This window comes from Protopterus annectens, chromosome 7.part0 (genome assembly GCF_019279795.1).
Source record: "Protopterus annectens isolate FY-2018-M chromosome 7.part0, PAN1.0, whole genome shotgun sequence".
In the NCBI taxonomy this organism is placed as follows: domain Eukaryota; kingdom Metazoa; phylum Chordata; order Ceratodontiformes; family Protopteridae; genus Protopterus; species Protopterus annectens.
This window is the reverse complement of record NC_056739.1, coordinates 729479271-729494259: the sequence shown is the minus strand read 5'-3', so window position 1 is coordinate 729494259 and position 14989 is coordinate 729479271.

Genomic DNA, 14989 nt, shown 5'->3' with positions numbered 1-14989 from the left:
TTTAGAAGGAAACAAAAAAGAAAGAAAGGAAGAAGTTCACAACAAATAACAAGGAAGAAAAAGAAACTGATTGATGTGTGTAAAGTAAAGAGAATACATACTAAAAAGGACACTGCTTTGTTATGTAACACACAAGTTATAGGGAATGATAATATTTTTCTATCAGGAAACCTTCAGTCTACAGAAAAAGGCATCATTTTTCCAAAAGAGAAGGTAGAAAAAAAGGAGGAAAAGGGGCAGGTGAAAAGGAAGAAATCAAAATTGAACATGAAAGGATTGAAGAACATTACTGTTGATAAAAAGAAGACAAAGACAGATGTTAACTACATGGCTCAAGCTGTGGATTTACAATACCAGCTGGATGAGAATTTAATACACAATGAAAACAGTGGGATTAATAAGACTAATGGTGATAAAGATCTATCCTTTATAACAATTGATAGAGCAGATATTACTGTATTAGAAGCTGAAGATTCTTCAGAGCTGACCAGCAAAGATATTCTTGTAATTGGAGATTCAATTATTAGAGGAACTGATATGTATATTTGCAGAGACGATAATGAACACCAAATAGTGCTATGCTTGCCAGGAGCAAAAATTGAAGATGTGAGACAAGCCTTGGAACACCTTAATGCAAGGAAGTATGGATCCATTTTTATTCATGTTGGTACAAATGATCTCATCCACTAGGATTCTCTGACTGTTAGTAGGGAACTGACAGCCCTCTTAGATAGTATAGCTTGTATTGGTGTTAGGACGTATTTTCCAAAAATCATCTAGAGAAAGCATAGTCAGGTCACTATGAATGGAAAGATTTTTGGGGTAAATACCTACATGGGAAAAATGTCCTGTTTTAAAAAATGGAAATGTGTAGAGCATCCAAGCCTAGTTTTGGGCACACATGTTCAGACAGGATGGCATGCATTTGTCAAGATCAGAGTAGAGAATTTTTGCAGCAGATATTTTGCAATATTTGACAAACACTAGGCAAGATTTTTGCCTGGTCGAAAGTTTAACAGTTCACAGATAGCAACATTTGTTGCATCTCTGATGGTTGTTAATGCTAGCAGCATTAATAAAAAAGTTTTTTATTGGAAATTTTACTATGATTCCACAAGATTGATGTTGTTACATGTTCACTGATAATACCAATACTATAGATTGAGTAACAGTGACAATAAAGACAACCCTAGAACATATAACAATTGTTGGAGTGTATAGACCACCAAAGTCAAGTGCAGATGACCTAGAGGAGTTCATACATTTCTGGCATGAAACACTGGAGGGAAGAAAAATATTAGTTGGGGACTTAAATTTACCAGAAACAGACTGGAATAATATTGATTTAACAATGTTAGTAAGGAAATTAGTCACAATGTATATTCAGGCAGAACAATTGCTTTGGATTGTAAAAGAAAAAACTACCAGGGGACGGAACATACTAGACTTTGTTTTCCTAAAGAAATTACTGTTACGTCAAGTCAAGTTTTACCACCATTGATGTGCAGTGATCATGGGGTTATAAAGGTTAATTTTTTGCTGGATAATTCTGTCAAACTGAAATCTAAACCAATGCACAGAAGGTTAATTACAGATTATATAGAAGCAAAACAGTCACGATGTAAAACTAAGTGAAGTGAGGTATTCAGTAGAAAAATTGCAGATGGAATGTGGAAAGTTTTGAAAGAGAAATTGTTTGAGTGCAAAGAATCAAAAAGATGGTTAACATCAGGATCTAGGCATACAACATCAGGGGGATATATTTCCATAAAAAAAAAGATATCTGATTAAAATGAGAGACACAAAAATATAAGAAATGGAAGGGAGGTCGAACTACAACTTTGAAAACTGAAATAAAAAAGCTGGGCAAACAGATTAAGCATAGTCTGAGATAAGATCAAGAAAAATTTGAAGAAAATGTATATAAAGATATTGAGCATAATAGGAAACCTTTTTATAGATACATAAGATGTGGAAGGAATAAAGGCACACAACTGATAAACTGTGCGCAGATTCTAAAATTTATTCTCAGACACAGCAGATTATAGATATATTTACAAAATCTTATGCAAAACAGCTTGGATCCAGAAAAGGGGTAACAGGTTTTCCTAGTGACATCCAGGTAACCTCAGATACTGAAATTAAATTAGATTATATTAAAAAAGAACTGCACAAACTGGATCCAAACAAAGCAGAGGAAGGAGACGGAATTAGTAACAGTGACCTGAGAACACTTCAGCAAGAACTTACAGTACCATTATATTTATTATTCACTAGGTCATATAAATATGGGCAGATTTCTCAAGATTGGAGACATCCGCTTATTAATCCTCTCTGCAAGGGAAAGGGGAGTAGGACAAACCCAGCTTCATATAGACCCTTAAGTCTACTTTCATGTTGTGGAAAAATAATGGAGAAAGTAATATTGGAGAAGGTAATAGTGGATAAGTTATTGTCAAAACTGGATGGGTTAGGACTTGAAACCATATATCAGCATGATAATGTTGAAAACATATTACCACCTGTAACATCTATAACAATATAATAACAGCTATGAATGAAAAAATCTGCTGTGATGTAATTTATATAGATTTAACTTCAGCATTTGACAGGGTCATACACAAAACACTGATCAATAAATTAGTATAACTAGGTATGGATGTACTCTTGATAAGATGGATAGCTGCATGGCTTTACAAACAGGACATGACAAGCATCATACAGCAACTTGACAGGTGAAATCCTTGGTTACAGTCAGGGTGTCCCGCAGGGCTCTGTCTTAGGCCCTTACTTGTTTAGATTGTATCTTTCAGACCTAACTTTTTCATCTGAGGTGTTCTACTGTCTATATGCAGATGACCTGAAACTGGGTAAACTGATTACATGTGTTACAGATAAGGCATGTCTACAAAATAACTTGAATAAATTGACCATTTGGGCACAGAAGAATAATATGCTAATACATACATCAACAACTAAGCATACAAGATTTGGAAGACATAAATTGAAAGGTAAATATTTAATACAGCACAGAGTGATTGAAACTGCAGACTCAATTAAGGACCTGTGTATATGGGTAGTTTCAGCTGTGAGTTTTTCTAATCATATCAACCAATTGGTTAATGATAGTTATAGAACTATAGGTTGTATAACAAGAGTTATAAAGTCTAGTAAATAAAAAATGATGAAGTCATTGCTTGTTAGTTACATTAGACCCAAACTTAAGTATGGAATAACAATATGGAAACCTTATAAGAAAACAAGCATGAGTAAACTGGAAAGAGTACAGTGGAAATATACCAAGGGCATCCATGGATGTGAAAATGTAAGTTATTATGAAAGACTAAAATATCTGAACTTGTACAGTGTTTCTTATAGATATCTAAGAGGAGATCTTATAGGTTCATAGGTTCATAGGTGGGTACTAGGATATCTGCCCAAAGACATTTATAAGCCTAGCCAGAATGTGTTGGCTTTCACCACCCCTTAGATTAGTTCCCTGTGCCTCTGTCTAGCAGAGCCACTGAAGTGATCCCCGGGGTAAACTTTCTGTTTCCCATCCACTTGTCAAGGTTTCTTTTGAAGAGTGTTAGCGAGGAGCTCTACCTAATGTAGATTGGGATCTTGTTCCAAAGCATGAGAAGTCTCTGGGAGAGGAATCTATCCCTCCAGCACATCCAATTTATTGTTGTGGTGAGGTTTAGATTCCTAGAGCATGTGGCTCGAGGGGATAAGGTTTTCTTTAGGTGGAGCATGTCCATCAATTCTGGGTTGGACATGGCCTTGTATGTCAGGCAGAGATCACCTCTGAGTAGGCAGTATGCAACCGAGTACAACTGGAGTTTCTTCAGTGAGCTGCATAAGGCATCTGTTTGAGGCCATTGATCCTCTTGGTGAGGTACTTCTGTGGTCTTTCCAGCCGTTGCAGGTATCTTGTAAGGTACATCCCAAATGGGGCATTGTACTCTAAGATGGGTCTGATGAGTGATGAGTAGAGGGGCACAATGACCTCTTTTGATCTGGATGTGAACCCTTTTGTGATTAAGTGGGCCATGTAGAAGGATTTTCTAACCACTTTGGCAATGTGATTATCAAAGGTGAGATTACTGTCTACTTGGGTCCCCAGATCCCTTATTACGCCTTCCATATTTAGGGGACTACCACCTATGTGGCAGTTTGTGGGTACTTTTTTTTTCCAAAGGGGATGACTATGCACTTTTTGGCATTTAGCTTGAGACCATGATTTTGACACCAGGTATTCGTCTCAGTGAGACCCTTTTGAAGGATGTCTGTGTCAGCTGGAGAGTCAATTATAGCCCCTAGTTTGCAGTCGTCTGTGAACTTGGTCAGCCATAGTCCTCCTGTGCTTGCCTGTACCTCTGAGAAGTATCTGCCAAACAGGAGGGGTCCTAGGACTGAGCCCTGGGGAATGCCACTTGTAACCGGTTTAGAGTTGGACCTAGCTCCCGCAACTCTCACCATGTGGGTTCTGTCCGTGAGCCAGTTGGCAACCCATCTTGTGATGTAGGGGTTTATGTTCAGGCTGGTGAGCTTGTCTATGATACCAGAATGGGGAATGGTGTTGAAAGCCTTAGCGAGGTCAAGGTAGGCTGTGTGTACCACCTTTCCCTTGTCTATAGCCTTGGTAACTGTTTCAAAGAAGTCCACCAGGTTTAGGAGGCATGATCTGCCCTTAACAAAGCCAAACTGGGTAAGGTCCAGTGTATGGAGGTTCCCAATGTCACTGTTAATGAGTTCCATGATGATGCGCTCCATAGCCTTGCAAACCAAGCTAGTCAGGCTTATAGGGCAATAGTTCCCAGGGTCTATTGTGGCTCCACCTTTGTGGGGTGGAATAACCGTTGCTGTGCACCACTCTGTGGGTATGTAGCCTGTGAAGAGGCTGAGTTTAAACAGTGTGTTTAGGTAAGGGGCTAGTTCGTCTTTGAGCTCATGTAGGATGCCGCCTGGGACACTGTCCGGTCCCATTGATGCTGTGTTTTTGGCTTTGGAGAGGGCTGTTTTAACCTGAGTGTCTGTGATTTCAGGGAATCTACATTCTTCTGGTATAGTTATGGGCCCTTTTGGGGGTGAAAGGGGGGTGAAGTTTGTGCTGAACCTGTCTGCCAGGATGTTGACGATATCGGTCGGTTCAGTGTATTTTGTGCCATTCTGCACTAATTCCAAGCCGATCTGAGCATTGCCACTTAGATTCTTGACATAGCTAAAGAATGTCTTACATTAAAGGAATTCCCCCTGCACGAAAGGAAATTGCACGGCTCCAGTAATATGAAATCCAGAAGCCAAAAGATGAGCCAGCAAACTGTGAGACTGAAATAATGTTTATTCAATGATGGCCCCATAGGTGTACCACAGCCTTCCTCAGTGTAACTAAAATTCATTGAATATGATCCTTTTATAGATGTATTTTAATTAAGTCAAACTTGTGATTGGATAATCAAAATTGATCATTTAATCCAGGTGGGAATAAACCTGCCAGTTTAACAATCCACTTCTTTTCTTTTGTATCCATAATGGAATGCCATCCTGCTTTGTTAGATTTATTACCTTTTATAATATCAATGACCATGAAACTGAACTTGGCAGATAAATGTTTTGTGGAATGTTTGAATAAAGCACTACTTGTTTTTTTATTTCTCAAGTCACTAGTGTGTTCAGAAATTCTCAGTCTAAGTGGCCGTGAAGTTTGGCCTATGTAGAAGCCACCACAACTGCATGTAGCTAAATAAATCAGCCATTCGCTGCTGCAATTGGCAAAAAAGTTAATGCCATAAACTGTGCCACAGTTCTTACTTGTAAATTGTTTGGACTTAAAAACTTTACTGCAATGAGTGCAATGACCACATGGATAGCATCCTGTGAGCACCTCACCCATGAGTGTGGTTTGTACTTCTTGAAAGGATGTCTTGGAATGTGAATGTTTATAATGGTTGAAGTGTGAAGCTAGATTTCTGCCCTTATGGAATGAAAAATAACATCTGTCTGATAGAACATTAGATAGGTTGTGATCACTCTGTAGAATATTCCAGTGTATTTGTACACTATTAATTAACAAATCGGAATTCCTACCATAAGTAGTGACTAACCTGATAGGTGACAGCCTGTGTTGCTCATGTTGTTTATATTCCAAAAGGTCTTCTCTTTTTAGTGTATTGGCCAAATTGCTGGCCTGTAGGACATGTCCCATCTGATAGCCCCTATCCCTGAATCTGCGGGTCAGATCCTGTCTGTATTCCTGAAAAGTGGAATCCCTAGAACAAATATGTCTCATTCTAATGTACTGGGATTTGGGGATATTTCTTGTTATATGAGGTGGATGAAAGCTGGATGCATGGAGGAGGGTGTTATATTGGGGATTCTTCCGGAAAACTTCAGTACATAAGGTGTGATTTGATTTCCTAGAAATAGAAACATCAAGAAAAGTGATTGTGTTTAGGACAAAGTTAACCGTAAAGTGTAAACCCCATTTGTTTTCATTTAAGTATTCAATGAATTCAGACAAATATTCCGCATCTGCCCTCCATACCATCCAGCAATCATCCAAATACTGGCTCCATATGTCCATCTCTGTCAGGTACAAATTATGGCCTGCATCGTAAATAAGCTGTTCCTCAAAAAAGGCCATAAAAAGGTCAGCCTAAATGGGGGCAAAAGATGCCCCCATAGCTGTACCCTTAATTTGCCAATAGCAGGTGTCCTGATAGAAAAAGACATTGTTAGTTAGGACATGCTCTGTCAGGCCTAATAGAAAAGTATTGAATCCTGGCTGATACAATTCTGATTTATTTAACCAGTATTCAAGGGCCTCTAGGCCAGCAGCATGAGGAATGTTAGTATAAAGGGCAATGACGTCTAGAGTGCACATCAACCATTCAGGTTCAAGTTGGGTGTCTGAGATGATTTTAAGAAACTCAGTAGTGTTTTGTATACATGATCTGACCCACCTCAATAAAGGTTTCAGGTGTTTGGTAAGAAATAATGATAATGGTTCAGTAATAGAGCCTCTTCCAGACACAATTGGTCTCCCAGGTGGTTTAACAGGATCCTTGTGTATTTTGGGCAAAAAAATATATATAGTGGCTCATGGGATCTTGAATAGTAAGCTGTTGCCTGACTTTGTCACTAATGATACCTTCATCCTTAGCTAATAATAGAAATTCATCTATCTGTTTTTTAAACTTAAAGGTGGGGTCCAGGGGCATCTCAAGATAATACCGCCTGTCCTGAAGTTGTCATTTTGCTTCAGCATCGTATTGAAGCCAATTCATTACCACTACGGCCCCACCTTTATCAGCAGAAAGAATGACAATGTCCTTGTTGTTTTGTAGTTCAAATAGTGCATCTATTTCGATCTTTAAGAGATTGTTTCGTTTGTAAATAAATTCAGCCTTTTGATAGTATAGATCTTTGAGAACACTACTTTGAAATTGGTGTACCATGGGATTCATGGGAGGCATATACCTAGATTTATGATAAATGAAATCATTATCCACACCGAGGTCAGTAGAATCTTCAAAATGCAATCTAAGGTTTATAAGTCTACAAAATGACATTACATCTTGTGCTAAAAGATCTTCAGTAACCAAGAAGCCAGGAATAAAACTTAAACCTATATTCAGAAGTTCAATTTGTGTGGTGGACAAAATCTGATCAGATTTATTCAAAACATTGGCATTTTGGGTTATTTCTGTGTTATTAGTTTCAAAAGACAATCTATGTTGTTTATTTCTGGCATGTTTTCCGCCTGCTCTTTTGTATTTGGGCCTAAAGGGGCCAAACTATATGCCCTCTTGGGGGTGGGTGAGTCTGGTGTGTGTTGCATGTCTGTATCTGTGTATGAAGACAAATCATCAGTAGATGACCCTGTATCAATAGGTCACTTTTTCAATATCGACCTTGGTCGTTTTCTTTCAGGAGTTCATGTTTGTGCTTGTTGAAATCTGACTTGTTTGCTAATACTGAAGTTGTTACCAAGCTGATAATCTGTTTGGTCCCTTTGACATTTTTTGATCTTCCTAGTTTTTTGTTGTTCTTCAAGACCAGATAGATCTTTGGCTAATTTGTTCATATTAATAATAAAGAAGGGCTGTCCTTCATGTGTCTGTGCTTCGGAACATAACTTAGTGACTTCTACAATTCATCGGTCAATGACTCTGTCATGGAATTTAGCCAGGGCTTCAACAAAACCCATAGTGGCTTGTTGCTGGATGTCCCCCCATTGTTTGTTCAGCTCATCATCAGCCTCATTAACAAATGGTTGTGTTTTAATCCTTAGTCTCCTTGGTGTAATCCCTTTGACCGTATATGCTTTAAAGAGTTTGGAATGCCAGACATGAGACCTAAGAGACCTCATGCTCTTATGTAGCTTATCAAAACATAAGCCACAACTGGATTCTGGGCCTAGGGTAATCCCATTTACATCATTATTGTTTGTACTACCCAATCCAAAGACTCCCAAGTCCTCCCTATCAGCTGACAAACCCGTTAATATTTTTGTTAGTTCCATTATGGTACAAATTATACCTTGAAAAAACTACTTTATTGAAAATGAGTATTAATATAGGCCAACCAACAACCTATAAATATTAATTTGTGAATCCTTAGGCACTTCTGGATCCACTTAGAAAATCCTTTAAATATCTACATATGCAAATGTTTAGCGGCAAATTTAGCCCTTGCCAAATATAATGGCAATGCTAAGCCATATTATTCCAATTAGTACTTGTATTGATAATAGAATGAACAATAGTAGCCCTTGTGTTTTCCTTGAACCCAGTTTTCAGATTTGGTCTTGTGACCCACTCAATAGTTTTCAGAACAATGCTACGTCCATTCCAAATCCAGCTGCCATACACATAGCTGGCCTGAGGTTCATATAGTATAATATGTTGGTCTAAATATTAATCATCCCAATATATAAAATAAAATACCAGAATATAGATCAAAAGATCTGGTCACGAATATCAGAAGATTGAAATGGTCAGTCAGCTGAGGGGCCGATTAGAAATCTGGAGACAGGGCAAAACACAAACAATAGTAAATAACCCCCATCCAAAAGCTGGCATCAAATGTTATAAAAAAAAAAGAATTATGCCTTTAAAGCCTGGGGGACATCCAACAAAATTATTAATGCCAGTATCCACATTGATAGATGCCAAAAGTTTGGTCTTTGCATCAATATGCATGAACCATAACACACATATAGAGATAATGCTTGCCTAAATCTAACAAGAGAAAATATATTTTAATGTGTGTATGCTTTTGTTATCAAGCTGGAATACTGCTATAAAAATCAAGCATATGATGTAATAAGTTATCTAAATCCTAAACACACATATAGAGATAATGCTTGCCTAAACCTAACAAGAGAAAAATATATTTTTGTGTGTATATGCTTTTGTTATCAAGCTGGAATACTGCTATAAAAGATCAAGCATATGATGTATTAAGTTATCTAAATCCTAAATGCACAGTTATATGAAAGAAAAACAATAGCAGACACCTTACACACTATCTGTAAATTAAACTAAACTAGATTAACAGTTCAGTTTGGTTTTAAGTATGCCAGAAAATAGTCATTGCATCTTTAACTGCCCCTAGTACAGTATAATTTCTTAAGACAATATACATATTGTATTGTGATACAGAAACACAAAAAAATGATTTAACAGATATTATTTAAATGAAAATAGCATGTAATTTAACAACAGAAATTTCCCTGTTGTTATATGTCCAAAATTTTTGAAACAGAAAGTACTTTGGCATAAAAAGTCCCAAATACATCATCCAGACCCTTCGTATCACACAGTATAAACATTCCTCATATTTAGTACAATACAGATCACTTAATCCTGATGTGCTAAAGTTAGAATGTTGTTTAGTCACACATATATGATCTATTAATCTTAAAAGAAGCCCTTAGTTCCAAAAATAGCTCCGTTCTTGTACTAACTGTTGGTCGCGATGGAAAAATGGCGGCCAGGAAGCCAAAAGAATAGTCAGAACTGGTAAGCACCAAAACGTATACGCATATACACAAAGTCAGCCAAATGCTCAAAAAAATATATGAAATATAGCCACATGTGGTTGTTTTTGTCCCAAACATAAGCAACACAGTACATAATAAAAAACGGCACATGGAAAAGGAGATGAATGGACTGAAAATACACCACTTGTTAACCCGAATTTAGCAACTAAAAGCGTACTTCAAATAATGCAGCCAAATGCCTCAACGGCTTTTTTATTTACCCAGAGTCAGGAAGCGTCCATAGATGTAGAAGCATACATAGCAATAGTGAAAAAAGTTATGAAGACTCGTGGAGACTTAATTTCTCCTTCTGCTGCTAGGCTGCCTCATGTAGAAAAATGGTTCTTCTGCCAAACAAACGACCTGGACTGTTGTTAATCACTGAAAAACCAAATATATGGCCAAGTAGTAAAAAAATTAATAAAAAAAGTTTCGATAAATCCAATTTCCAATCAACAAATTGTAGTTCTTTTGCTGTGAGCTGCAGATAAGACATGCAGCTCACACCAGTCTCACAGAACCCCAGCAAGGAATGAGAAAAGTCAGTGTTACATTAAAGGAATTCCCCCTGCATGAAAGGCAATTGCACGGCTCCAGTAATATGAAATCCAAAAGCCAAAAGATAAACCAGCAAACTGTGAGATTAAAATAATGTTTATTCAATGAAAAAACAAACCGGTTTCGGCTGATATACACCACAGCCTTCCTCAGTGTAACTAAAATTCATTGAAAATGATCATTTTATAGATGCATTTTAATTAAGTCAAACCTGTGATTGGATAATCAAAATTGTTCATTTAATCCAGGAGGGAATAATCCTCCCAGTTTAACAATCCACTTCTTTTCTTTTGTATCCAGAATGGAATGCCATCCTGCTCTGTTAGATTTATTACCTTTTATGTCAATGACCCTGAAACTGAATTTGGCAGATAAATGTTTTGTGGAATGTTTGAATAAAGCACTACTTGTTTTTTTATTTCTCAAGTCACTAGTGTGTTCAGAAATTCTCAGTCTAAGTGGCCGTGAAGTTTGGCCTATGTAGAAGCCACAACAACTGCATGTAGCTAAATAAATCAGCCATTCGCTGCTGCAATTGGCAAAAATGTTAATGTCATAAACTGTGCCACAGTTCTTATTTGTAAATTGTTTGGAGTTTAAAAACTTTACTGCAATGAGTGTAATGACCACATGGATAGCATCCTGTGAGTACCTCACCCATGAGTGTGGTTTGTTCTTCTTGAAAGGATGTTTTGGAATGTGAATGTTTATAATGGTTGAAGTGTAAAGCTAGATTTCTGCCCTTACGGAATGAAAAATAACATCTGTCTGATAGAACATTAGATAGGTTGTGATCACTCTGTAGAATATTTATCAGCAGAAAGAATGACAATGTCGTTGTTGTTTTGTAGTTCAAATAGTGCATCTCTTTCAATCTTTGAGAGATTGAAATATCCCCAAATCCCAGTACATTAGAATGAGATTTATTTGTTCTAGGGATTCTACTTTTCAGGAATACAAACAGGATCTGACCTGCAGATTCAGGGATAGGGGCTATCAGATGGGACATGTCCTACAGGCCAGCAATTGGGCCAATACACTAAAAAGAGAAGACCTTTTGGAATATAAACAACATGAGCAACACAGGCTGTCACCTATCAGGTTAGTCACTACTTATGGTAGGAATTCCGATTTGTTAATTAATAGTGTACAAATACACTGGAATATTCTACAGAGTGATCACAACCTATCTAATGTTCTATCAGACAGATGTTATTTTTCATTCCGTAAGGGCAGAAATCTAGATTCACACTTCAACCATTATAAACATTCACATTCCAAAACATCCTTTCAAGAAGTACAAACCACACTCATGGGTGAGGTGCTCACAGGATGCTATCCATGTGGTCATTGCACTCATTGCAGTAAAGTTTTTAAGTCCGAACAATTTACAAGTATGAACTGTGGCACACTTTATGACATTAACTTTTTTGCCAATTGCAGCAGCGAATGGCTGATTTATTTAGCTACATGCAGCTGTGGTGCCTTCTACATAGGCCAAACGTCACGGCCACTTAGACTGAGAATTTCTGAACACACTAGTGACTTGAGAAATAAAAAAACAAGTAGTGCTTTATTCAAACATTCCACAAAACATTTATTTGCCAAGTTCAGTTTCATGGTCATTGACATTATAAAAGGTAATAAATCTAACAAAGCAGGATGGTATTCCATTCTGGATACAAAAGTAAAGAAGTGAATTGTTAAACTGGGAGGTTTATTCCCACCTCAATTAAATAGCTAAAGAATGCCTTGTGGTTATCTTTGGAGTCCTTGGCAATTTTTCTTTTAAAGCTCGCCTTGGATGATTTTATGAGGGAACGTAGTTTCTTGCTGATACTGATCAGGGATGTCTTCCCCTCTTGGGATTTTACTCTTTTCTGTACTAGTTTCCTCCTTCTATTGTATAGCTTGTTTATGGCAGGGGTCCACCAGACTGGTTTCCTTTTCTTGGAGGAGTGAGTCTTGGTTTTGCTTGGGATGGCACGAGCCATGCATTGTTGTAGCTGCCCGTAGAATGCATTAGTAAAGGATTTTGCAGCTTGGACAGTGTTATCCTTCAGCATGGGGGATTTTAAACTTTCCACCTCGGTCTTAAGTAATGTGAAGTTTGCTTTTGAAAAGTTTTTCACGGTGGCTTTATTGTCCGGGGGTGGGGTCGGAATATGGATATCCAAAGTGATTTGTTTATGGTCAGATCTAACCAGCGAGGGGTTGACCTCTGGTGTGGAACACCAGTCACCCATGTTGGTGATGACCAGGTCCAATATGTGGTCACCTCTAGTGGGAGTGTTGACCAGTTGAACCAGGGTGTTTGAGTTTATAAATTCTAGGAAAAGTTGGGCAAGGGAGTTAGTACTTGAGTAGTTCTCCCAGTTAATGTTTGGGTAATTGAAATCACCTAATATTAGGGTGTTTGGTAGGACCTTTATGTTTCCCAGTGTTTCCAGAAATGCGGAATGAGGGACCTGGGACATGGTGGGTGATCTGTAGCAAGCTACAATTTGAATTGCAGTTTTGCCCATTGTTAGTTGCACGTGGATGATCTCTAAAGCATCATGCTGTGCCACTAACCTGGAGGTGTTGGTATCCTTGATGAATATGGATACGCCCCCGTCTTTTGTATTTCAGTTTGGGTTCTGTGGCCAAAATGTATGGTGCGAGTTGTAGCCTGGTAGTGCTGAGGTTCTCTCTGGAGCCTTAAACCAGGTTTCTGTTACTGCACATATATCGATTTTCTCCATACTGAGGAGTGCCTCGAGAGCATGCATTTTGAGGTTTAGACTTCTGGCACTGGGTAGCATTACCCTGAGTTTTTTGTTACTTGTGCTATTTACGGTGATGGGTTTGTCTTTTGAGCCTTGCTTAAAAAAGGCAGTATGGGGGTGACCTTGGCAAGTGTTCAAAAGCCTAAGAGTGACAGGTGCAAGCCATCTCTAGCGAAGCAGCGTGGCTTGTCGAGCATGTCATCCCAGGCAGACAGACACTGGATCCCCTTTGAATGACACCAGAAACTTAGCCAATTGTTAAAATTGAGTATTTTTTCTTTATACCATGGTATCATTCTTGGTGAGGGCAGGATGCTACTCTGGGTCAGCGTCATACCAGCCTGGGCTATGTGATCAGAGAGCTCTTCCATGTCTCTTTTCATGTAGTCCAGGGAGGTGCGGCTCAAGTCATTCACACCAACATGGACAATGACAGAGTCATATTTGTACTTGTTCTGGAGTGACCTGAGTGCTTGTGTTATGTGGCAGATCCTGGCACTTGACAGGCAGCTAACAGTAACCTTCTCCTTATTCAACCTAGTGAGTGGGACGTCAGTGTGCCTGACTATAGAGTCACCCATTACTAGTATGTCGGGTATGTTATTTTGCCTTAAGGGCTGTGATTGCATGGCACATTGGTTTTGTGAAGTATGTGTTTCATGGTTTGTGTTGGGGGGTGGATGTTGCTTGGATTTTTCTTTGGAGGTCTCTGGTAGTTTTGCAGATTTATATTTAGAGCCTCTGAGTATGTTTCCATGTATTTATGTGTGTTTTTTGCCAGTGCTGGTTTAATGGGTCTATGTAAGACTGGTGGTGTGAAGCATGTATTCCCTTCTCCTCTTGACTGTCTGAGCCAGTCTTGGGTTGAGAGAGCTTAGCCTCTAGTTTGGCTGTATAACTGCATCTCTCGCATGTATTAGTGTTTTGTGGTAGGAGGAGGGGGTTGTCTTATTCAAGTATATATGGCATTTAGAGTCAAATACTTCTAGGAATGTTTGGGGTTATCAAAAAGTACTAGAGAATCATCAGATAACCTATGTAGAAGATTCTATAGGAATGAGAAGTGTACTAATTGGTTCTCTGACAGAGTAGCTGATGCTTGGAACAGACTACCAAATTGCATTAAAGCAAGTATTAGTTTAAATATTTTTAAGAACAGCCTGGACACTTATTATGGGAACAAGTGTTTTGGTATATTTGCAAGCTAGAAGGGCTTTTAATGCCTATACTTGAAATATTTGTATGTATGTATGGGTAGGAGAGGAAAAAAAGTATTAGGGGTCAAAGGGTGGTCAATGTTTTACAGTTCATATTTTCTATTATCTAGCATTATCTTACTCTCTAACCTCCCTGACTCCACCTTTTTATATTTTAACATTTTTTAGCTTTCTCTTTTATTTGTTTATATTATATTAGTTTACATATTAACAACACTTCTCACTCTGACTTAAGAAGTGTAACTTCCTCTTTTTGTTTTCCTTTTGCCAAATATATTTTCCTGTTGAAGACTGTTACCTTTATCCATTTCAGCTTAATTCACAAAATTCCTTTTCTCTTTATAAATTAAGATAATTTCATTCTAGTATTCTTTCACAATCCCAATCATCTCATATAA